The sequence below is a fragment of the Rattus norvegicus genome, chromosome 5 (genome assembly GCF_036323735.1).
Source record: "Rattus norvegicus strain BN/NHsdMcwi chromosome 5, GRCr8, whole genome shotgun sequence".
In the NCBI taxonomy this organism is placed as follows: Eukaryota; Metazoa; Chordata; class Mammalia; order Rodentia; family Muridae; genus Rattus; species Rattus norvegicus.
The window spans coordinates 98010606-98035079 of NC_086023.1; the positions used below are offsets into that span (position 1 = coordinate 98010606).

Here is a 24474-nt window from a genome sequence, read left to right on the forward strand (position 1 = left end):
AATACCATGTATGCACAACTAGCTATTTAGATTCATCACATTGTTGTGCAGACTCTTTATGATCTAGTTCTCTATTTCTCTGTTCTTTTGTCCAGACATCATGAAGAGAAGCATTTCACTGTCCTTTAAACATTTTTTGCACAATAGCAGAATGGCATACATCATATGCCTTGTGGATGTAGAGCAGAAAAATAATTTCCCACACCCATTTCCAGAATTTGTGGTTAAATACATCTGTATAAAAAAACTCAGAAAAGAAAATAGACATAAATATATTTAGTCAAAGCATTTTTTTTGCAATAGAAACCTTAAAGATCAAAATGACTCAAGAGAATATTGTGCTTTAGGGGTATGTTTGATAAATATGTTTGACATCATAGGAATAAACTGCCAGTGCGGTTCAGTCGGATGCTTGGCAGATTCTTCTTTGCATCTCTGTAAGATAGTCCTTCTTTCCATCTTCACTCTGGGCCAGGACAACCTGTCATAGACAGCCCCGGCAGGAAAGAGGAAGCAGTGACCTTTGCAGGTTTTCCGATTTTTTCTGGATGAATATAAACAAAACAGGAGAAAAGGAAGATGAAGAAAATACTGTAAGTGGAGATAAGCGTCAACATCCTGCTGCCTACCTAGGACTTCCATATCTATTCAAAGTCAAATTGCAGGCTAGCAGAGGCACAGAGTGCACTAAAGCACTTTGTGAGGAAAAAACTAGATGGAATGTTTGTTCTGACTTCTTTTTATTCATCAATGTATGTGCTTTTGTAGGCTTCATAGTTCACTTCTATTTGTGGTTAAGTGTTATGGATAAATTTGATTGCCTGCTAATTTATTGAAGGACATGGTCAGATTCAAATCTTGTGAAACATAAATAAAATTTTATACGTTTTTTGCCTATCATTTTTATATTTTCATGTTTATTTGACTACTTTATTAATTTTTTTGTATGTAGGTATGTGGGGACAGTAAGAAGCTCATGCCAAGGAGGAGCTAATCCTTCTCCCAGTAGTCATTATGATCAGGCAGTTCTTTGACTAAGAGTTATGGTCCTTGAAAAATCCTCTCTTCTGCCTTAACATGAACATTTTATTTCTTATATATGTAATTTTAACTTCTTTATTTCTTTGTTCATTTATTTATATTGCCATCCTTCCAGTCTTATTTATGCAGCTATTTATAGGACAGAGATTTTCGCAGGATATTTCCTGCTTATCATGTTCTTTCAACGTTTCTGCCCCAACTTCTGTGATGTCTCTTGATCCAAATGTCTTGAAGTAGGATGCAGATATATCTGCTTCATCTGGGCTCCTGATACATTTAGCTCTATGTTGTATTCAGTTGTGGTTTTCTAAGATGCTGCTGCTAACTCTCATTGCCAAACCAGCACAAATCTATGGTCCATTCTAGATCTTACCCTTATAACTACAAATATTTGTAGCAGCAACTTGCACCAAATTTAATTAATTTATTTTTTTTAGCTGGTGTGGGAATTTTTTGCCTTTTTTAATTATTTATTTCATTTATTTACATTTCAAATATTATCCCTCTTCCTACTTTTCCCTCCTCAAACCTCATATTTCCTCCCTGCTTCTCTGCCTCTATAAGGTTGGTCACCCAATCTTCATTTTAAAGCAATTCAACATATTATTTTTGGAAAATTAGGTTATGTGTTTCTGTATAACTGAAATTTTATCTAGAATTTCTCTTATACTGTCACCTACAGTTTTAACATTTCATATAGTTTTACAATTTCATTTTTATATTTCTGTTTGTGATCCACATTGGAAGAACAACTTAACCAGTTTTGTATGTACAAACTATTTTTCTTTTCTTCCTCGGGGGTTTCTGCTACTTGAAGACCATTACTTGAGTAGACTGTCTTTTCTTTTTTATATCTTTGGTCTTCATCCACTTTCCACTATATCTACTTATGAAGCTCTTTTGCTGAGATATATTCTCACTGATTAGAGAAGCATCTTTTTTCCTGTCAATAAAGTGCATTATGTTTTATTGCTTTCAAGCAAGCTATTGGGTTTCTGCATAAACAAAACAAATAATTTTTCAATATGTCCAGAAAAAATTGCTAAATTTTAATTTAGATTTTTATTGACTGTACAGGTCATGTTAATATTAATGACTCTTTCAAATCACAGTGATAGAATATTCTATCATTGTTTTGATACTTTTCTACATCTCTCAAGACTGTATTTTTACTCATAGAAGTCTAGTATATATTTTATCAACTTTACATTTTTATATCTGGATGCTCATGTAATGTTATAAGTACTTGTGGTGTGTTATTAACTTAAAATTCCAATTATTTATTCAAAATTAATTGAATTCTACGTAAGAACTCTTTGTTGGTCAATTTTAATATAAGCACTTACTGTTCCTATACTTTTCAGATGAGGACATTCTTATATAGACAAACGTGCCTTATGCAAACAAAAGCCATAGTTTTCCTGTGGTTTCACGATATATTCTTTTCTTTTTACATTTCTTAGGGTGTGTTATAGTATTATATTCCCTTCAAGCAAGAAGGGACCTATATAAAATGTTTTCCTTTTGTTAAAGATTTTTAATTCAAAAATGAAATGGGCTATCGTGCATTCAGGGAATAATCGACAAGCCCACTGTAGAATACACTGAAGGTATAAATGCTAGTTACTCAATTATGTATTCACCTAATACATACCAGTACTGGTAGCCTTTCCTGTAGATGTTGACAAAAAATACTGTCAGAAAAGCGTAAGTATGAAGTAAAGATTAAGTATGAAGTTATGTACTTAAATCCTAACAAACATATCTTTAGACATTTAGTTTGGAATATAAACATTTGTACACATGTGGATGTGGAAGTTGATATAAGTATATACTCAGCTTGAAAGGAAAAAACATGTTTGTGAAATAAATGACTAGGCATGTTGTTTTTTTTGTTGTTGTTGTTGTAATTTACTGATTACCTACCAATTATTACATAAAACCAAACAAAACTGTAGCATGTTGTAGGTCTCTAGGTAATAATGTCTCATTAGTATAAATTCAACAAGACTTAAAGACTTAGCTATGTCTTTTTACTGTTTATTTTTAATGTGTTTGTGTGCATGCATGTGTGTGTGTGTGTGTGTGTGTGTGTGTGTGTGTGTGTGTGTGTTAGGTGTTTCCTCTGGAGCTGGAGTTACATGTGACTGTGGGTCATATTACCCAGGTGCAAGGAGCTGAACTTAGATCCTCTGCAAGGCAGGAAGCATCCTTAACCACAGAATCAGTTTTCCATCTATTTTAAGTCCATTTTTTATGAAAGCTGAAGGAAATATTAATTTTTCTGTTGTGGACTCACTCTTGATGGATGTATAGAAGTCGTTAACAAGTCTCTGTTTATAAAGTTAAAGGTGTTCTTCCTTCATGACCTTTCTCTTTTTTTAGTAGTTGATAAAGGGGTTAAAGCATCTTTTTTTTTCTTTTTTTTTAGAGCTGGGGACCGAACCCAGGGCCCTGCGGTTGCTAGGCAAGTGCTCTACCACTGAGCTAAATCTCCAACCAAAGCATATCTTATGATACAGTTCTTTCACCAGTTCTTACTAGATGTCTTGGCATTCATCAGAAAGCACCATATCTGAGGCAAGAATGGAATAGAAATACTAATGACAATCACTATCAGCATCATCACCATCATCAACATCACTGTCATCATCATCGTTATCTTCATCACAGAGAGACCAAGAAAGATTTCTTTATACAAGCATGCATACATATATTAGCAATACTAATTATTGGGAAGTTTTGTGGTAATTATAATCTAAAGTGGTCCAATATCTTCAATAGCCAGAGTTTGGTGAAGAAATATACATCTTCACTCAGAAATATATTTTCTTGCCTTATCCAAGGGCCAAGTTAAAAAGAAATATGTTGCCTGTATTTGGAGTATTACAGTGGTCAAAAACAGCTACATTTTTCCTGTAGCTGTAACACAAGCCAAACTTTCCACTGACACAGATCCACTGAAAATACTCCATTGTAGAGACTGTGTACTGCTACACTAAGGGGTTCCAAAAGCAACACCCTTGCAAAACAGGACATCCAGGATACTGTCCTCTGAGAAAAGGTATAGATATCAGAAATAAAGACAGGTGCCCATGTTGTTCAAACCATTTTCCTTTTAATCCTGCACTAATATTACTAAAAACGACCTGAGCAGTACTACTGATAGCCTGTTCATAGTCATGTAAGTGGTGATAGGGAACAATTTAGCACCAGACCCATTGCTTTTGCACTGGATCATCCAGCCTGAAAAGCATGGCTAAAATTTTGTTTAGTACTAGCTGTGATCTATTACCACTTGTTCCAGTGATAACCTCAGTTGAAGTGAGTTTTGCCCACTCTTATGATCCACTCCCACCAGATCAGTGACAGACACTGCAATCAAAATAATGAGGTGTTAATAAAATCATGGCATTGCTTTATTCCTAGAGAAAATGGTTATGGACCTGGATGTAAACATTCCAGGATGGTTATGTAGAGAGCAGCAACAGGGAAGAATGACACCAGGTTTGTTGAAATCGATCTATAAACCTCCATGCATCATGGTCCTTCTTACATCTTGGGAAGTTACCAGCACTAACTCTAGCTGCTTTAAGTCTGACACACAGTAAGAATTATGAGTAAGAAGAGAGTGTAAAGATTTGAAAATCCTTGCAGTTTGGCTAGGAAATGAGCTTGATTTATGTTGGGACTAAGGAGAATGTGCTTACTAAAGAGAGTTAGCGCTTTCAAGAAGCCAAGTGATTTGTAGTAGAGCAATAAAAGATAAATAAATGCATTAAAGGGATTTCAGGAATTGCTCAGACTCTATCCATTGCAGGTCAAAACTATAAATGTTTAGCTTTTAAAAATATATTTAAAAATAATTCGTTGAAAGCTGCATTCATGCATACACTGTATTTTGATTATATCCTTCCTCTAGTGTACCCTTTAACTCTTCCTGATCACTCCCAATTCACCCAACCACCTTCCACTTTCATATTCTTTCATATTGTTAAATATGACCTTTTACACTATTCATATACATACGGGTTTGAGAGCACCAACTGTAGCATCATCACCATACCATGAACCACATACCTAATGAAAACTGACTGTCTCTCTCCTAGCAGCCATCAACGATCAGTAGTTCCTCATCTAAGCATGGGCATTATGAGCATGTCCCCAGTCTGTGCTGGAATATGTACTGTCTTGAACTTGTGCAGTTCTTGTGCAGGAAACATTGCTGCATCTAATTCATGAATGTGTACGTCCTGTCATTCAGAAGTTTCACCTTAGTCCTTTCTAACTTCTGGTTTGTAAAAGTCTAACTCTGACATGTGTTTGATTTGAGAAGAGAGCCACAGTGTTCACTGCTCATACAGAGTTATCTAGAGTACAATTCCTATGAATTTATACATTTAGGTACTCTGATACAATTGTGGTCATGGTTCAAGAAGACCCAGAAATTCTTAGTGGTTATGAATCATGATATTATCAGTGGTTTGATAGTTTTGCCAACACACTAAGGGAAAAATGTTTAAGGTCAGCAAGATTTCAGCTGGGCATTTGGGAGGTCAGACAATATACGACAAGTTTAAGTTCTGTTAAATCAGCCCCTTAGAGAATGGTTTTAAAGAAGTTTGAAGATGAAATCCAAAAGGAAGACCTCAGGGAGTTATAGAAGATAAGAACATGGGGAATCAGCAGAAGGGCACCATGAGCAGAGTGTGCAGCCAGACCAGTACAGATCTATGTGGATGAGCTTGCAGTCCACTGAGAACACACCACACATCATTATGAGTCTTAAATTCTTGACATGAAACTGTGCCTTAATATTTTCTAATAGCAGTCTTAGTTCATTTTGGTGCTCCATTAATAGTCTGACATTTCTGTTTTCAGAATGATAATTTTTCCCTGCATTTGTCCCCACCACTGAGTCATGGCGATATATAGGCAATTATATGAAATAGCAAACTGAAACTCCACTTTCTGTTGGACCATACATACATTTATATTTGAGATAAGGTACTTGGTAACATCAGACATTCGGACTCATCTGATTTACATGCATTTCTCTCTGAAAAGTGTCCCAAGCAGCAAACTCTCAGCAGGTAAGGACCACAACTTTCTTTGGGCTACAGCGGCATTCATCACTGAAGAATCAAATAAACTTCTCTACTCTTTAATGACCAACAAACCTAAACAGAGCCTATTCAATTGTACTGGGATTATGTCAAGATATGATGGTGGCAGAGAAGGTTAGATTACATTAGTTTTAAAATTATCCTTAATAGGGAAATTTTCCCCCGTGCTTCAGTTGACTTTCAAATAAATCAAATCAGATTCACTGTAGGAGGGAAATATTCAGTGACAAATCTAGAAATGGAGAACTAGAAATTCTAGAAAACAACTAGAAATGGAGAACTGTTCAACTCACTGCCCTAGTAATTAAACACTTTCTTCTCTTGAATCCCATAAGAGGAAACCTCAAACAATAATAAGGTCCTGGATTATCTTCACTCAAGTGGCCTATTGTTACCACATAGTGTTCTGACCTGTTCTATCATTATATTTTGAATAATGTTACCATGTTACTTTTCAGTCTGCATGGGATTTTATTTCATTCCAGAATTAGACACCAAGACCATGAAAATACTTGACCCAGACACTAACTACTATCAACAAGGTAACAGGTCTTGATTTTATAGTTTCAATGCTAAGAGCTTTCCTTATGGCTTAGAAAAAATGTTGGACTTAGAACAATGATGAAAGTGTTAACTATGCTATGAAAACATGGTGGGATGAAACTAATTCATATTTTATTATGTTCATATTCCTTTGTGACTGAGGGTGGGAATAGTTTGGTTTCATTCTTGAGATTTAAAATCAAAGCTAATATGAAAATTCATAGTTCCTTATGCAGCAATGTTGAGACCTAGAACTTCTGGGAAGACATTCTACAAGAAATAAGAATATGATGTCATCAATGGATTGATTTATTGGCATGGTAATATTGTGTTTGATGGGCCATAGGTTGCTGATAGAAACTTAAAAAAAAATCTATTAGACACACTTTTGCCTCTAAACTTTCTTCCTGCTCTGTTCTAGTATGATGAGCTATCTCTCTTTATTGCTTTCTTTCCCCTAGATGCTTCCACATTCTTTCTGTCATAATGATCTGCTTCATCATGGATGCACTAATAAAAAAACCAAGTTAGCAGGTGCTAAATTCTCTGCAGTCATGAGAAAAAAATGTTCTTCTTTCAGGTTGTATACCTTAGTATTTTATCACAACAACCAAAAACCTAGCTGATTTCTTTCTCTAGTGTAAGAGTACAACAAAACCACAGTAAATGGAACTCCTGATGAAGAATTTAAAAACAAATTATATTTATATAAAGTTTGGTCACATCCAAGAAAAAATGTCTCAGGAAAACAAGTAGGGTTTACAAAATGTGAGCGAGAATTTGGGTACAGAAAGAGGTAATAAAAGACAAAGAACCACCCTTTCTGCTGGAACAGACTGCTAGCTAGCCTACTACCCTGAAGAGGCTATATCCTGATGTATACCGGAAAATCTGCTCTACTCAGAGCATTTGGTAAGGACCCTCACAAAGTTCCACAACTACCGCTGGGAGCCCAGTGGACTCGGGACCTATTGTACCCCAAAATCCCCACCCACTGAATATCACTCCCCTTCTGCCCAGTCCTTTCTTCTGGTCTAGTCTGCTCTCCAGAAGAGGCTATATACTTAGGCATAGCAGAAGATCCACTGCACTCACAACATTTAGTAAGAACCTTCCAAAATTCCCTTCTGATGGGAGCCCATTGGACTCAGGGACCCATCACATCCTAAAAGCCCTGTCTGCTGAATACTGCTCCCCTTTTGCCTAGTCCTTTCTGCTTGGACAGACTGCTAGTTAGTTTGCTCCCCAGAATACACCATATTCAGAGGCATATCAGAAGAACCACTGCACTCATAGCATTTCATACCACATCTGGAGGCATCCCAGAAGATCTGTTGCATCCAGGGCATCTGACACCACAAATGGAGACAGGAGAGGAAATCCACTGAACCCAAGTGACCACAGCTTGAAAGCATCCCAGGAGTTCCTTTGTATGCAGTGCAACTAGGCAAGGACACCACAGTCCGAAGACCTCCTGGGGATCGAGGGTGGTCTGTGGTATGCTTGCAACTGACACAAAAGACTGAAAGCTTCTCTGGAGTTCTGATGCAAACAGAGAAACAGAAACCACAGTCAACAAACCCCCACCCCACCACTACCACCCCCAGAACAGCTTTACATAGGACAACAGTTTGACTCCTCCTCTGAAGACCCAACAGTCTGAAGCCATTCCAGAAGATCTAGGGCAAAAAATCAGCAGCTTCTCTGCCCAAAGGGGCAAAGAAGTTAGAAGGGCAGTTGTAAGGTCCCACAGGAGGTCTGATACAGCTAGGGCCATAGTTCTACCAGGAGACCTATACCAACTCAAGAACAAAAGAGGCAGACTCCAGACAGACTCACCCCGACCAGCAAACTCCAGGGATAACAGGATGGTAAGAGGCAACCTCAAGACCATAAGCCATAGACACCAATATATGTGGGTATTATCAGCAAGACCTACACCAACACACCTGAAAATCAGGAAGTTGACCTAAATCCTATCTCATGAAGATTATAGAGTTTTTTTTTAGAAGACTATAAATAACTCACTGAACGAATTACATGAAAACATTGGTAAACAGTTAGAAGCTCTTAAAGGGGAAACAAATAAATTCCTTAAAGAAATTCAGGAAAACACAATTGAACAGGTGACAGAATTGCATAAATCATCCAAGACTTAAACTTGGGAGTATAGAAGGTAAAAAAAAATAAATAAAGGCAAATCTGGATGTGGAAAACCTAGGAAAGAGGTCAGCAATTACAGGAATTACAGGAATCTCAGGTGTAGAAGATAACATAGAAGAGATTGACAAAACTGTCAAAGAAAATTCAAAACATAAAAATCTCCTAACCCAAAACATCCAGGAAATTTGGGACACAATGAAAAGATCAAACCTAAGAATGATTGGAACAAGGGTTGGGGATTTAGCTCAGTGGTAGAGCACTTGCCTAGCAAGCGCAAGGCCCTGGGTTTGGTCCCCAGCTCTGAAAAAAAAAGAAAAAAGAAAAAAAAAGAGAATGATTGGAACAGAGAACAAAGATTCCCAACTCAAAGAACCTGAAAACATCTTCAACAAAATCATAAAACTTCCCCAGTCTGAAGAAAGAGATGGCCATAAATGTATAAGAAGCCTACAGGACACCAAACAAATGGAACCAGAAAAGAAAATCTTCTCATCGCATAGCACTTAAAACATTAAATGTACAGAAAAAAGAATGAATATTAAAAGCTACAAGAGAAAGAACTGGAAGAGCTTGAAGGGGCTTGAGACCCCTTATGAACAACAATGCCAAGCAACCAGAGCTTCCAGAGACTAAGCCACTACCTAAAGACTATACATGGACTGACCCTGGACTCTGACCCCATAGGTAGCAATGAATATCCTAGTAAGAGCACCAGTGGAAGGGGAAGCCCTGGGTCCTGCTAAGACTGAACCCCCAGTGAACTAGTCTATGGGGGAAGGGCGGCAATTGGGGGAGGGTTGGGAGGGGAACACCCATAAGGAAGGGGAGGGGGGAGGGGGATGTTTGCCCGGAAACCGGGAAAGGGAATAACACTCGAAATGTATATAAGAAATACTCAAGTTAATAAAAAAAATTAAAAAAAAAAGAGTAGTTTGCAAATTCATTTGGAATAACAAAACAAAACAAAACAAACCCCCCCCCCAAAAAAAGCTACAAGAAAAAAGGGCCAAGTAACATATAAAGGTAGACCTATCAATTACACCAGACTTCACAACAGAGAATATAAAAGCCAGGAAAGCCAAGTCAGAGGTCATGTAGACTCTATGAGAACACAAACGGCAACCCAGGCTAGTATACCTGGCAATACTCTAAATCAACATAGATGGAGAAAAAAACTATTCCAGGACAAGACCAAATTCAAAGAGTATTTATCTGCCAATCTACCCCCACAGAAAATCCTAGAAGGAAAACTCCAACACAAAGAAAAGACAAGATATTAAACATCTCACAACAAAGCCAAAGAAAGAGAACCACAAGTACATAAAACCACCTATGTAAACAAATATAACAGGAAACAACAGTCATCTGTCTTTAATATTTGTCAATATTAATGGACTCAACTCACTTATAAAAAGACACAAACTAACAGAATGGATACACAAACAAGATCCAAAAAGCACATCTCAACAACGAAAACAGACACTATCTCAGAATAAAGGGATGGAAGAAGGTCAAGCAAATGGTCTCAGCAAAGAAGCTGGAGTTATCATTCTAATATCCAATACAATGGACTTTTAACCAAAAGTTCTTAAGCATGATGAGAAAGCACACTTCATATTCATAAAGAGGAAAACCCAAGAGAAAGTCTCAATCCTGAAGATCTATGCCCCACTGTCAAGGGCACACACATTCATAAAAGAAACTTTTCTAAAACTCAAAACACATACTGAATCATACTAAAAGATAGTGGGAGACTTCGATACCAATTGTCACCAATGCACAGGTCATTGAAACAGAAACTAAACAGAGACACAGTGAAACTAATAGAGGTTATAAACCAAATGGATTTAATAGATCTACAGAATATTTTACCCTATAACAAAAGAATATTCATCTTTTCATTACCTCATGGTACCTTCTCCAAAATTGACCATATAATTGGATACAAAACAAGACTCAACCGATACAAGAAGATTGAAATAATCCCATACATCCTATCACACTATCATGTAATAAGGCTGGTATTCAATAACAATCAACAGAAAGTCCACATACATGTGGAAACTGTAAAGTCTCTACTCAATGATAATTTGGACAGGGGCAAAATAAATAAATTACAGACTTGCTTGAAACTAATCAACATGTTGACACATCATACCCAAATTTATGGGACACAGTGAAAGCAGTGCTAAGAGGAATATTCATAGCACTAAGTGCTCTGGTAAAGAAACTGGAGAGATCTTACACTAGCACTTAACAGCACCCCTGAGAGCTCTAGAACAAAAAGAAGCAAACTCACCTCAGAGGAGTAGAAACAGGAAATAGTCAAACACAGGGCTGAAATCAACCAAATATAAACAAAGAGAACAATACAAAAAACAAAACACAACAAAACCAAAAGCTGGTTCTTTGAGAAAAGCAACAAGATTTTCTACTTTGAGAAAATCAACCACTATCCTACTAACTAAAGGGCCAGATGCAATATGCAAATTCTCAAAATCAGAAATGAAAAGGGAAATATAACAACAGAAATGGACGAAATTAAAGATCCTATTACAAAAGCCTATACTCAAGAAACTGGAAAATCTAGACGAAATCGATGGTTCTGTAGAGAGATACCACATAACAAAGTTAAATCAAGAGCAGGTTAACTATCTAAACAGGTCCACATTCCATTAGGAAATAGAAAAATATCACTAAAACCTTCCAAAAATATAAAGTCCAGGGCCACACAGATTTATTTCAGAATTCTACAAGACCTTCAAAGAAGACCTGATACCAATATTCTTCAAACTATTCCATAAAGTAAAAACAGAAAGAACATTGCCTATTTCATTCAATCAAAACAAAATTACTCTGATACGTAGTCCACATGAGTACTCAAACTAAAATGAGAACTTCAGACCAATCTTGCTTATGAATATCAGTGCAAAAGTACTCAATAAAATTCTTGCAAGCAGAATCCAAGAACACATCAAACCATCATTTGCCACAATCAAGTAGGCTTTCTCCCAGGATTGTGAGTTTGGTTCAGTATACAAAAAATCTGTTAACGTAGTCCATTATACAAGCAATTTCAAAGAAAAAAACCCATGATCATCTCTTTTGATGCAGAAAAAGCATTTGACAAAATATAACACAACTTCATGTTAAACGTATTGAAGAGATGAGGAATTCAAGCTCTATACATAAACATAGTAAAAACGACTTACTGCAAACCAAAAGTCAATATCAAATTGAATAAGAGTTACATGACACAGTTCTACTAAAATCAGGGACAAGACAAGGATGCCCACTCTTCCCATATCTATTCAATATAGTACTCAAAGTGCTAGCTAGACCAATAATAAGAGATCAAGGGGATATAAATTGGCAAGAAGAAATAAAGGTATCACTATTTTCAGATGATATGATAGCATATATAAGCCCAAATTTTACCAGAAAACTTCTCCAGCTGATAAACAACGTCAGCAAAGTGGCTGGATAAAAAATTAACTCACATAAATCGGTAGCCTTCCTTTATATAAATGATAAACAGACTGTGAAAGAAATTAGGGATAATAGCGTCATTCACAATGGCCACAGATAATATAAAATATCTTAGAGCAACTCTAACCAAACAAGTGAAAGGTCTGTATGACAATAACTTCAAGTCTTTCAAGAAAGAAATCAAAGCTTTCAGAATATGGACAGATCTCCCATGTTCATGGATTGTCAGAATTAACATAGTAAAAATGGCCATCCTAGCAATTGTAATCTAGAGATTTGATGCAATGCCCATCAAATCCCAACACAATTCTTCAAAGACATGGAAGAAGCAATTCTTAAATTTATCTGAAATGGCAAAATAACCAGAACAGCAAAAACAGTTCTTAACAATAAAATGATCACCATCGCTGACGTCAAGCTCTACTACAGAGCAGTAACGATAAAAACTGCATAGAATTGGTACAAAGACAGAAAGTTTGATTAATGGAATAGAATTGAAGGCCAGGAAATAAAACCACACACTTATGAACATTTGATCTTTGACAAAGAATACTAAAATATACAATGGAAAAAAAAATCTTCAATCATGCTGCTCTAACTGGATCTCTCTATGTAGAAAGAGGAAAATAGACTCATATTTGTCACCATTGTCAAAGATCAAGTCCAAGTGGATCAAGGGCATCAACATAAAACTAGACACACTGAATCTAATAGAAGAGAAAGTGGAAAAGAGACTTGAACTCATTGGTACAGAAGGAAATTTCCTAAACAGAATTCCAATGGCCCTTGTTCTAAGATCAAGGATTGATAAATGGGACCTAGTGAAACTGGAAAGTTTCTGTAAGGCAAAGGAAATAGTCAATAAGACATATTGGCATCCTACAGATTGGGAAAAAACATCACTAGTCCCACATTGAATAGAGGGCTAATATCCAAAATATATGAAGAAATCAAGATACAAACCATCAAAAAAACAAACAACCCATCAAAATATGGGTTATAGAACTAAACTGAGAATTCACAACAGGAATCTCAAATGGCCAATAAGCACCTAAATAAATGATCAAAGTCCTTAGAGTTCAGAGAAACACAAATCAAACAACCCTCAGATTCCGCCTTACACCAGTCAGACTGGCTAAGATCAAAACTTCAGGTGACAACACATGTTCGTGAAGATGTGGAGAAAGAGGGACAGTCTTCCATTGCTGGTGGAATTGTAAACTGGTACAACCATTCTGGAAATCTATTTGGAAGTTCCTCAACAAAATTGGGAATAGACCTACCGAAAGACCCAGAAATACCACTCTTGGGAATATACCCAAAGGGTGCCCCACAATGCCACAGTGGCATATTCTCCACTATGGTCATAGCAGACTTATTTTGATAGCCAGAAGCTGGAAACCATGCAGATGTCCCAAGACAGAAGAATGGATACAGAAAATATGTTTCATTTATACAATGGGACACTACTCAGCTATTATGAACTAGGACTTCCTGAGTTTTGCATGCAAATGGATAGAACTAGAAAATATACCGAGTGAGGTAACTTAGACCCAAAAGGATATGCATGGAACATACTCACTAATATGTGGATATAAGCCATAAAAAGTACAAAATACCCAAGGTACAGTCCACGAACTCAAAAAGGTCAATAATCTGAAGGGACTAAATGAGGGAGCCTCAGTCCCAGTTTGGAGGAAGAGGAAATCAACCCCAAGGTGGAGGAGGGAGGCAAGGACATGGGAGGAAAAGAGAACTGGGAGGGTTGAAAGGGAAACATGATGTGGTATTGGGTCAGGGAAAAGCACTGAAGCCCTGAGGGCCAGAGAAAGAACGGCGACCTCAGGAGGAAGGAGGTTGGCAGGACCCTCCAGAATGTACTAGAGACCTGAGCAGTGAGACTCTCAGAACTCAAAGGAGGAAATTCTAGATAAAATATCCTACAATGGGGAGAGGGAAATTGATGAGCTTAACTCCAGCAGAAAGACAGGGCATCAAGGGGGTATGGGATTGCTGTCCAACAGTCAAAACTCTGACCCATAATTCATCCTGTCTGAAAAAACTGTAGGGATGGAAATGGAAAATGGCCTGAGGAAAAGAAAGTCCAGCAACAGGCCCAAAGTGAGATTCAGTTTAAGGGAGACCCGAAGACCTGACACCATTACTGAGGCTAAGTGATGAAACTCACAAAGAGGGACCTATCATGACTGCCCTCCAAAAGACCTAATAAGCAGCTGAAAGAGTTAGATGCAGATATGTACACTGAACCAAAGAACAGAAGCTGCTGACCCCTCTGGCTAAATTAGGGAAAAGCTAAAGGAAGCTGAGCATGAAGGTGATCTTGTAAGAGGACCAGTAGTCTCAATTAACCTGGTTCCCCAAGATCTCTCAGACATGGGACCACTAACCAGACAGAGAGCATACACCAATTGACATGAGGCCCCCAACACATATACAGCAGAGGACTCCTGAGTCTGGGTTCACTGAGAAAAGATGCACCTAATCCTCAAGAGACTGGAAGCCTCAGGTAGTTTAGAGGTCTGAAGGTATAGACAGGGTGTGCAAGGTGGAGGTATGGGATGTGAAACAAAGGGTGGATTGGGAGAGGAATAAATCTCGAGAGTATAAAGAAATAAAGAAATAAAATAAATTTTTAAAATGCAAAGAATCAATGAAATAGTGGTTATTGAATAGAGAAATAAATTTGATATGTCATAAGCTATGATGAGAAAGAGCAAATTTACGTAAGCAATGCTGCAAAAAAGAAATCTTATATATCTTACAGAAATTTAAAATACGGTGAAAATTTCTTTTGAAAAATAGTCCTAACAATTACAAAGTGTGGAGGATGTGAATACATTGTTTTAGCAAATCTGTCTTAATAAATATTGAACCTAAAAAATAAAAACAATAATACATCTTTAACAAAATAAAAAATGTATTAATTTAAAAATAATTCTTACGAAACAAAAACTCAGGAGAATTCAACTTTGTTGGTGCTCTTAAAAACTAATAGCGATGCATTTCAGCCAATCCATAGTATCAATAAAGTAGGAAAATTTCACATATATTCTATGAATCACCCTTTAACTTGTTAACAAGGTGAAACAAGCACAAAGGATAAGATAGATAAAGACTAATTCTTCATGATAAGCTACAAGTACCTATGCGGTATAGAAGAGCCACACCTCAACATGATTATGTGTGTATATGAAAATCCATGATGATGATTGCACTGAATGAGGAAAACATATTCTCTTGAAGATCAAGAATTAGCAAAGCATGCTGACTCCATACAACCGGGAAAGCAAGATATAAATGATAACATGATTTTATATCTGGAAACCCTAATGACCGTTTCAGAGATCATTAACTTTAACAAATTCAGTGGAGAAATGGAATGAAAATATTACAGTGTAAAAAGGTACAAAAAGTTTTGGATAAAAGAAACAAATATGAAATCAATTGCATTCCCATAGTAGAGCTACACGAGCACATACATACACACACATTCAGAACATACAAGTATATATTTTAAGCAGTAAAAGAGCTCTGCAAATAAAACTAAACTACAAAATTCAAAATACTGTAGTTAAATGTCAAAAAATATAACAAGCAATTTATCAATTTAGTATATTCCCCATCAATATTTCAAAGAAATCTTCAGAGATCTAGAATAAAACAATTTCGATGGAAGTATGAATGACCCTTAATTAATGCAGAAAACATTTTTGGAAAGACTAAAGACAAAAAAATGATGATATTTCAAAAGTTTTGGAAAACATTACTAATTAAAATAATTATTCAAATAAACATACAAAATAACATCAAAATACAACAAAACAACAAGCAAATACAGCCCAAACCCCTCAGTACTGGCAATTAACAGGAGGCTGTTGGAAGAGAATGAGGAACTTAGAACAAAAGCCAACACATACCTATAGTTAGCTGATTCTTAACAAAGTTGTTTAAAATACATTAAATAAAATGGTCTATTTAATAATTAGTCCTCAGACTACTAATATCTACATGCAAAAAGTTGATGGCCCTTGTTTCTTACTTGTACACAAAGCAAATCATAAGTGAATTAAAGTTCTAGTGTCAGATGTGAATGTGCTAGAAAACATACATACACATGCACACACACACACACACATGCTATAAGCTTCAAGATCTTGCTACAGACAATGATATGTTCAGAACTCAAAAGTAGAGGAATTAAAATCATACTTTAATAAATGTAACTGACTCAAATGAATACTTCTGCAGAGTGAGGTAAATAACAAGATGTAGAGACACCAAAAGGGAGAGAAAATATTTACTATTTAACTTTAGAGTGACAACTACTATCTAGAGTATATATGAGTGAAAAGCAAGTTAATTCCAAAAATACAAGTAGCACAGATTTGTAAAAGTGTTAAATAGTTGGTATAGATCAACTATTTTCTACCAAAATAAGATATACAATCTTCTAATAAGTGAATTAAAACAAAATCTGAAGCATCGATTATCAGGAAATCACAATCCTCACACTAATGTTTGGTGGAAATATCAATAATACAGTCACTAAAAAAAATATGAGAGAACCATGTGCTACACCTGTCCTGCCTCCAAATGAAAATGCAAGTTTATATGTCTATATTACTGATGTTCTAAACAAAATATTCAAGATCTGTACCAAGCCAAGATACTTGTTCGGACCATAAATAAGGAAAATATGATATGTGGTCAGGTAAAGAATGCATTAAGTAAAAGAAGCTGTAATTAGTGGTAAAATGAATAAAACTAGAAATCATCATGTTTAGCCAAATAAGCTAGACGGTATCCTACAATCAAATGTTCTAATTCATGTATGAAAGCAAATAAACAAAAAATAACAGTGTATAAAGGAGTACATGCCTAGATTTGGGAAAGTCAGATAGCATGACACCCTCACTGTGTACGTAGCATACATTGCAAATAGAATGAATTCATTCTTTTTATTCATCCATTCATATAATAACTGTGTATCAATATGTAAAAATTAAAACATAACACATTTAACTTAAAGTTACTGAAAATTCACTTTTGTGTTTAAGTATTAAAACTAATTACAGACAATTAATATAGATTGTGGTGGTTTGAATAGGAATGGCCCCATAAACTCATTGTTGGAATGTTAGGCTCATACAGGGTGACACTGCTAGGAGGTGTGACCTTGTTGGAGGAAGTTTGTCACTGTGGGAGCAAACTTTCACGTCTATGCTAAAGCTATACCCAATGTGGCATACAGTATTTTTCTACTGCCTTGAGACCCACATTAAAACTCCCATTTCCTTCTCCAGCTGTAAGTCTGCCTGATGCAGCCATTCTTCAAATCATGACAATAATGGACTAAACCTCTGAAACTGTAAGCCGGTTACAAGAAAATGTTTTTCTTTACAAGAATTGCTGTGGTCATGATGTCTCTTTATAACAATTAAACCGTAAACCACATACATACATACATACATACATACATACATACATAAACACAAACGTGATATATATATATATATATATATATATATCGAACAGCATAATACACATAACTTTACTTGTTTTTCTACTTGCTTTTAGTATACTTCTAGGATACATTTTTGTTACAAACATCTTGAGAATATAAGATGCTGTGTAGATTCTCAAATCTATAAATTAAAATATGTTCAGGCCTAGAATAATATTTTCCAGACTAAAGAATTTAAATAACTATTATGTTTAGCAATATTATCAGTGTACTGGGTGAATATAATTAAAATTGCTGTGCAAGATAATTATCAATGTATCTATGACATGCAGGTACCTCTTGACTGTACTGAGTTCACATTTTAGTTTTATGACCTTTTAATCATATCATTGGCATTACTTTAGGATACAAAGGGCCTTGGGACAAAAGAGATGCCTTGAAAGTAAAGAGGATTTATCATGCTTGCAGGAAATACAAGTTCTTTTCCCACATGGCAGTTAACAACCATTTGTCACTCAAGTTCCAGGGAATCTGATTCTGTCATCTGTATTGCATGGGAACTATTCATACATGATCACAGGGATACACGAACGCAAAACAAGTAAAACAAAATAAATATATCATAAAAGTAGATCCTGCAAATTAATATGGGCCTAGTCTGTGTTTTGCATTGTTGTAGCAAATTTCTTCCCCAATTTATGCCTTTCTTCTTCCAGTAATTTTGTATGTGGGTTAAAATAGAGTAGTAAGCACTCTTAAATAGCTTATTTGAATTGAATTTAAAAACAGACCAAGGGCAACATTTTCTTTTCCTTAAGTTTTAATTAGTTCCCCCAGAAACTATTAGCCCAGTTTATATCAGCATTTATGATAGCTTTTTGTTTGCTAATTCTAATGTATTAAATGAAAATGCTTCAAGGAACTTGTTTCACTATCATCTAAGCTGTGCACATACTGAATATGTAGGCAGCATCCTCACTGGTTAGTTAGCAAGCATGCTCAGTGGTTAGTGCTTGGAGTGATGAATTAGAATACAAAGGAGCCTATTTGCTAAGAGGGTTTATCCTGACAGATTTTAACAAACTAAAGAACAGACTCAACACAATCAAATGTATATGTTTTTAATTTACCTGCCTATGTAAGGTGGCAATTAACCTTGTTTTAATCAATTAAGTCTTTTTTAATACAATGGAAATTTAACAGCAAACATTGTTTTTCTTAAGGAGCATCCACAAGCACGTAGGTATTCCAGAGCTCCAATAATTTCTAATGGCAAGCATGGCTTCAATCTGCAGGCCATGCCTTGCTCCTCCTGATTTAACCTAAGATTTCTGTGCTATCTTCTCTGTTCCTGTATTTGAAGTAGTTAATCAAGATTACTTATTATTTTAGTGTATGGGAGTTAGTTTAAAATATTCAGATACTTCTAATACTTCAGAATATTTAGCATACTGACACTACCATATAATATACCACCATGTAACTTGGGTATTTATGCCACACTCTTTTCAGTCAATAAAGACAATAATACACATTATGCTCTAATTGTTATGCATTCTTTCTTATAGTTTGATGTATACGAAAGCAAATACTTGTTTAGAATCATTTTTATTGTATCCTTTTTGTTTATTATATTTTACATGTTCACTTTATATTCGGTTCACTGCCTCCCTCCTGGTAGACACATCCCATAACATTCTGCCATGCCTCTCTCCCTTTCCTCTAAGTGCGTAGGGTCCCCCTGGTTAGCCCCTAACCGGGCATATCAAGTCTCTGCAAGACTAGGCATATTCTTGTCCACTGAGGCCAGACAATGTCGCCCAGCTAGACAAACATTTCCCACATACAGGCAACAACTTTTGGGATAGCTACCCCTCCTCCAATTGCTTGGAACCCACATGAAGACCAAGCTGCCCATCTGCTGTGTGGGTGTTGGAGGCCTAGGTACAACTCCTGGGATGTTTTTGGTTGGTAGTTCAGTCTCTGAGAGCCCAAAGGGTTTGGGTCAGTTAACTCTGTTGATATTCCACCTTTTTTTCCCCTTACCTCTTTTTGTGTACCTGTTTTTTGTCCTTTTGTTTGTTTGTCTTTACTTCAATTTTACTTCATCATTTTGTTTTATTTTTTACAAATCATTAGAAAAAGAAGACTTTTACATCATAAAACACTTAACAGTTCCAGGAGAGTCACCAGGTCTATTCTTCATGTTGAGTGACTTCATTATGAAATACAGTCCAATGATGTAAGCAGTAGGTTTACAATGATTTTGTAATCACACTTCGAAGAAATGAGTTTTTTTTTTAAAAAAGCTATTATCTGTAAAATAGAACAGAAAGAACCAAATGATCATTTAGTCCAAGTGGTATTTTTTCTATATTTGAAGATAATCAAGACTGAAAATAAATTGTAATTCTCTGTTTATAAATATTTACCAAATCTTGTTTCTCTCATAGACTTTTAAAGACACGTTGAAACTAATAAATTTTTAATGACTTTAATGCACAATGTCAGTAATAACAAACCACATTCTATTTGATGAAATGCCATCCTAAAAGTAAAATTTAGTCCCTATATGTAAAGTAAGCAAGGAAGTTAATTGTCTATTCTTATTCTTGCTCCTCTTCTTCCTCTCGCTTTTTTCTAAAAGAATCTCTTACTCCCAAAAGATCTGAAATAGAGAATAAACAAAACTGGAAAAGTGAAGAAATAAAAGCCAAGAGAGAAAAGAAAGAGAATTACATCTATATCATGAACAAATAAAACTATGCAGGCTGAAACACTTCATAGCAGCCTACACCAAGACAACTAAAACTGATTGAAAATGTCTCCCACTGGGCAGGACCTGAGGCTCCTATTCTGCAGGAGGATTGTTAACAGTTCACTCCCCTGGAGCAATCCATGCCATCCCAAATGCTATGTATCTAAGTTAATATACACATGTACAATAGATTCAAAATATCTTTCAGTTATAAGAGAGAACATGCCAATTTTTTCTTCCTGAGTCAGGCTACCACTTTCAGGATGATTATTTCTGGTTCTAATTTTGATCCTTACCAATTAATGTGCCAATTTCACAATTTAATTATTTTACTCAATGATGCAGTTGGTTGACATCTAGGCCACCTGAGTGCTTCTATTTTGCATTTTGTATAATAACAAAATTCAGGTTTTCAGCTTAAGATTATAGAGTTGATATATAAATTAATTAATATCTAAAACTTACACTCTAGAAGCTAACAATGGTAAGATGTAACCAGAACAGACATGGACAATACTATTCTTTGTATGTACAATATTGTAAGTAAATTAAGCTGGTGATGATTGCTATCTCGGGTTCTGCTACTCCGTGTGGGAAAACATAATATTCTGATACCATTCCTGGAAAAGCAATCCTAAACAGTTATTACCTACTCACTGCCAAGTGAATATGGTTAATTTCTTATGGCCAAGTTGGTGGCTGACCTCATAGGCCAAAGTATAAGCTGGACAGTAACAATCTGGTTTAAGTAAAAATTGCCCTGCATGAAAAAGAGAACTGTTAGGAACAGCAGTTCTCCCTTGGAATTCAACCTATAATGTGACTAAAGGATCATTTGTCTAATAGTAAGGACAAAATGGTATACAATTCACTATCAGAAAAAAATAATACCAGTAAAGAAACAAAAATACACTGAGCTAAAACCAAGAGTCCTGTCATTGGCCCAGGTCAGACTTCCTTGGATTTGAATACTTTACCAAGTCATAAACTATATGTTTTCAGGCCATCTATATTTTCTGTTTCTTTTATTTACATGCTAACTTGTGATAAACTATTTATTAGAGATGATGAACTGAGTCTCTAATTTATCTTCACTGAACACACGGTAACATGTACAAACACACGCACACACACACACGCACACACGCACACACACATGCACAGAGAGAGAGAGAGAGAGAGAGAGAGAGAGAGAGAGAGAGAGAGAGAGAGAGAGAAAGACTAAAAATATAAAGGTGGGAGTAGAAAATCATGTTCTGATGTTTGTATTTTTGTTTTTGTTTGTTTTTAGTTATTGTTCTCATATGTTAAAAAATAAATTATCAGAGAGAAACATAGACACAAAATTTTTGTTGAATTATAAAATATAAAAATTCTTAGTTTCTGCCTAATGCTTATAACATGAATAGGGAGATATTGTACAGAATTTATATTTTTATATTAGCACACCCTGTTGTTTGGAACATTCTGCTCTTGTGGGGCTAATCAAAAAGTATTATTAGTAAGGAGCCGAATAGTAGAGATAATTAGTCAAGGATTATATTTAATAGACATTCATTTCATTTAGATCTGTTAAGTGTATATAATTTGTTAGATGCTGTGATAATAGAAAACAAGATAAGTTGAATATAAGCAGAGATGAATTTTTAACAAACAAAAGAGCCTGAATTTTAATGAGAATTAAATGAGTGACTAATTCCATTGGAAGCTGATGCAATTCTGCTAATATAGTCTGGTGTTGAATGTAGAAAGTTTATAAAACTAAGTGGGAGTTTCCAATTAACTCAGTAAGTGCCAGAGCTTCAGATCTGTGAACACAGTCATTGCTACTGTGCTGAAGTGAAATTACAATTAACTTCGGAGGCCACAATGAAATTATGTTTTATGATTAGCTTACAGTTTGTTTCAAACTATAACATCTAAGAAATACTGTGCACTTACTCAGAAATATTTCTTAATTTTCCAACATGAACTTAATAATGCTCTGGCCTTTGATAGTGATACGAGACAATATTATCTCTAGCATTAGTTTCATACAAGAAGAGTAGATTAGAATTTCTGATAATATAATCAGTACTTACTGTAAGTGTGTCAGGTCATTAGTATTTACATTTTAAAATCGATTTCAGAAACATTGTATAATTTTTAAAGCAATAATGGTGTTTCCTTGTATATTTTAACACACTTTTCTTATATTTTCAAAAACATGCTGGCCATTTATTGAATTATTAATATGCCATATATCAAACATTGGGATATACTATCGTATTATCATGATGAAGACCCATGTACAAACAAGTGAGGTTTTTTGGTGGAAAAAATACTAGTGTAAGGCAGGTAAGATGATAAAGTCTAAAGATGGAACTCCAAGCCAAAGTTGGCATATCTTACTCTATTTTTATTCAAGCCATGGCTTAGAGCAGTGGTTGTCAATCTTCCTAGTGCTATGCATCTTTAATATAGTTCTTCATGTTGTGGTGACCCCTCCAACCAAAATAAAAATCCTCCTAGTTTTGCCTACTTCATAACTGTGATTTTGCTACCTCTATGAAGCATACTGTAAATATCAGTGTTTTCCAACGATCTTAGTTGACCCCTGTAAAAGGGTCTTTTGACCACTCAAAGGTGTTGTGACCCACAGATTGAAAGCCACTAGCTTAGTGAAATGTTGTCTTTAAACTGTATAATATTATTTCATTTATGTGAATAAATATGATTTTGTAATATGTGACAGTTGATTTATCAATTCTACTTATAAAATTAATATAGAAGAAATCTTCAACAAAAATTTAAAAACTTAATCAACGCTATTATTTTGACCCAATAAAATGATTCTATAGACATTAGAAGAGAGTTGGACAAAGACTCCACATTTCCAGAAAATTCAATTTATTGCCAAAAATGAATGAGACACAAAACTCAAGCGGAAGTTTTAAAATTAAGCATCAGCTATATGTTCATGCCCATTTAGTTGAATTCTTTATCCCTCTCTATCTTGTAGCAATATTTATGAAATGCTTTTAAACCTTTAAGGGTCAAGCATCATTGCAGAAAGATGTGAAATAAGGGAAGGCCCTAAGGTTTGATAGCTCATCCCTACTTCCTGTCTTTTTCCTGATTCTTGTCTGCAAATCAGTGCAGTCAGACATTTCATCTCATAGATCTGTGCCTACCTCAGCATGATTGCTTATATCCTTTCAAATTCTGGACCAAATTAAAGCTTTGCTCCATTAAATTTGTTTTGATTCTTATGGTGATAACAGTAAAAGAAACAAAAGCCAACTAAGTACTACAAAATTTTTGTATGAAGGAGTAGGGCACTTGCAGTGATACAGCAGACTATGTGATACTTTGGTCTCTTGAAAAAATGTTTAGAGAAGAAATGTGGAAGCCCATGTAAATTTAAGCATGAAGGAGAGTTTAGTTAGATACTGTGGTGATCATGTAAAAGATCAGAATGGTGGAAGAAAAGAGAATAGTAAAGGGCTTGTTAAGTGGATTTTAGCAATGAACAAGAACTCTGATATCAAGTAGACTAGGGATAGTTCTGTAAAACTATTTTGGCAAAGAATGTGGTGACATTTGATACTAGTCAAATTTATAGATTCAGTCAAACTAGGGATTTAGTGAAGTGGAATTCAAAAGAAATGGGGCAATTTATTGGAGAAGTGAATTTCAAATCAGGATAGTATTCAGGCTGTGTCATCATTTCTGCTCAGTGTTTTTCTCTCTATCTGCAATGAAAGAGAACAATTAACGAAGCATAAAGATATGAAAATACCTCTGATAGGACCTCGATGAGCTAGGTCCAGAAAAACTGTAATTAATCCCTGTAAAATGCCAACAACTGCTTTCTATGAGGCAGTAAG

General features: G+C 35.4%; 1 long non-coding RNA gene across 5 annotated transcripts in view; it reads right to left on the reverse strand.

The window, feature by feature from the left end:
• Positions 1-261: 261 nt before the first annotated feature.
• Positions 262-24474, reverse strand: part of LOC102555405 (uncharacterized) — a 56791-nt gene continuing 32578 nt past the window's right edge. For 2 of the 5 annotated variants that reach the window (XR_005504810.2, XR_010051849.1), the window contains exons 2-3: positions 19894-20163; positions 262-544 (exon numbers count right to left, since the gene is read on the reverse strand). This is a non-coding gene — a long non-coding RNA (uncharacterized LOC102555405). The remainder of the gene's footprint in view (positions 545-19893; positions 20164-24474) is intronic. The other 3 variants (XR_354080.5, XR_010051847.1, XR_010051848.1) reach the window with 2 other exon arrangements.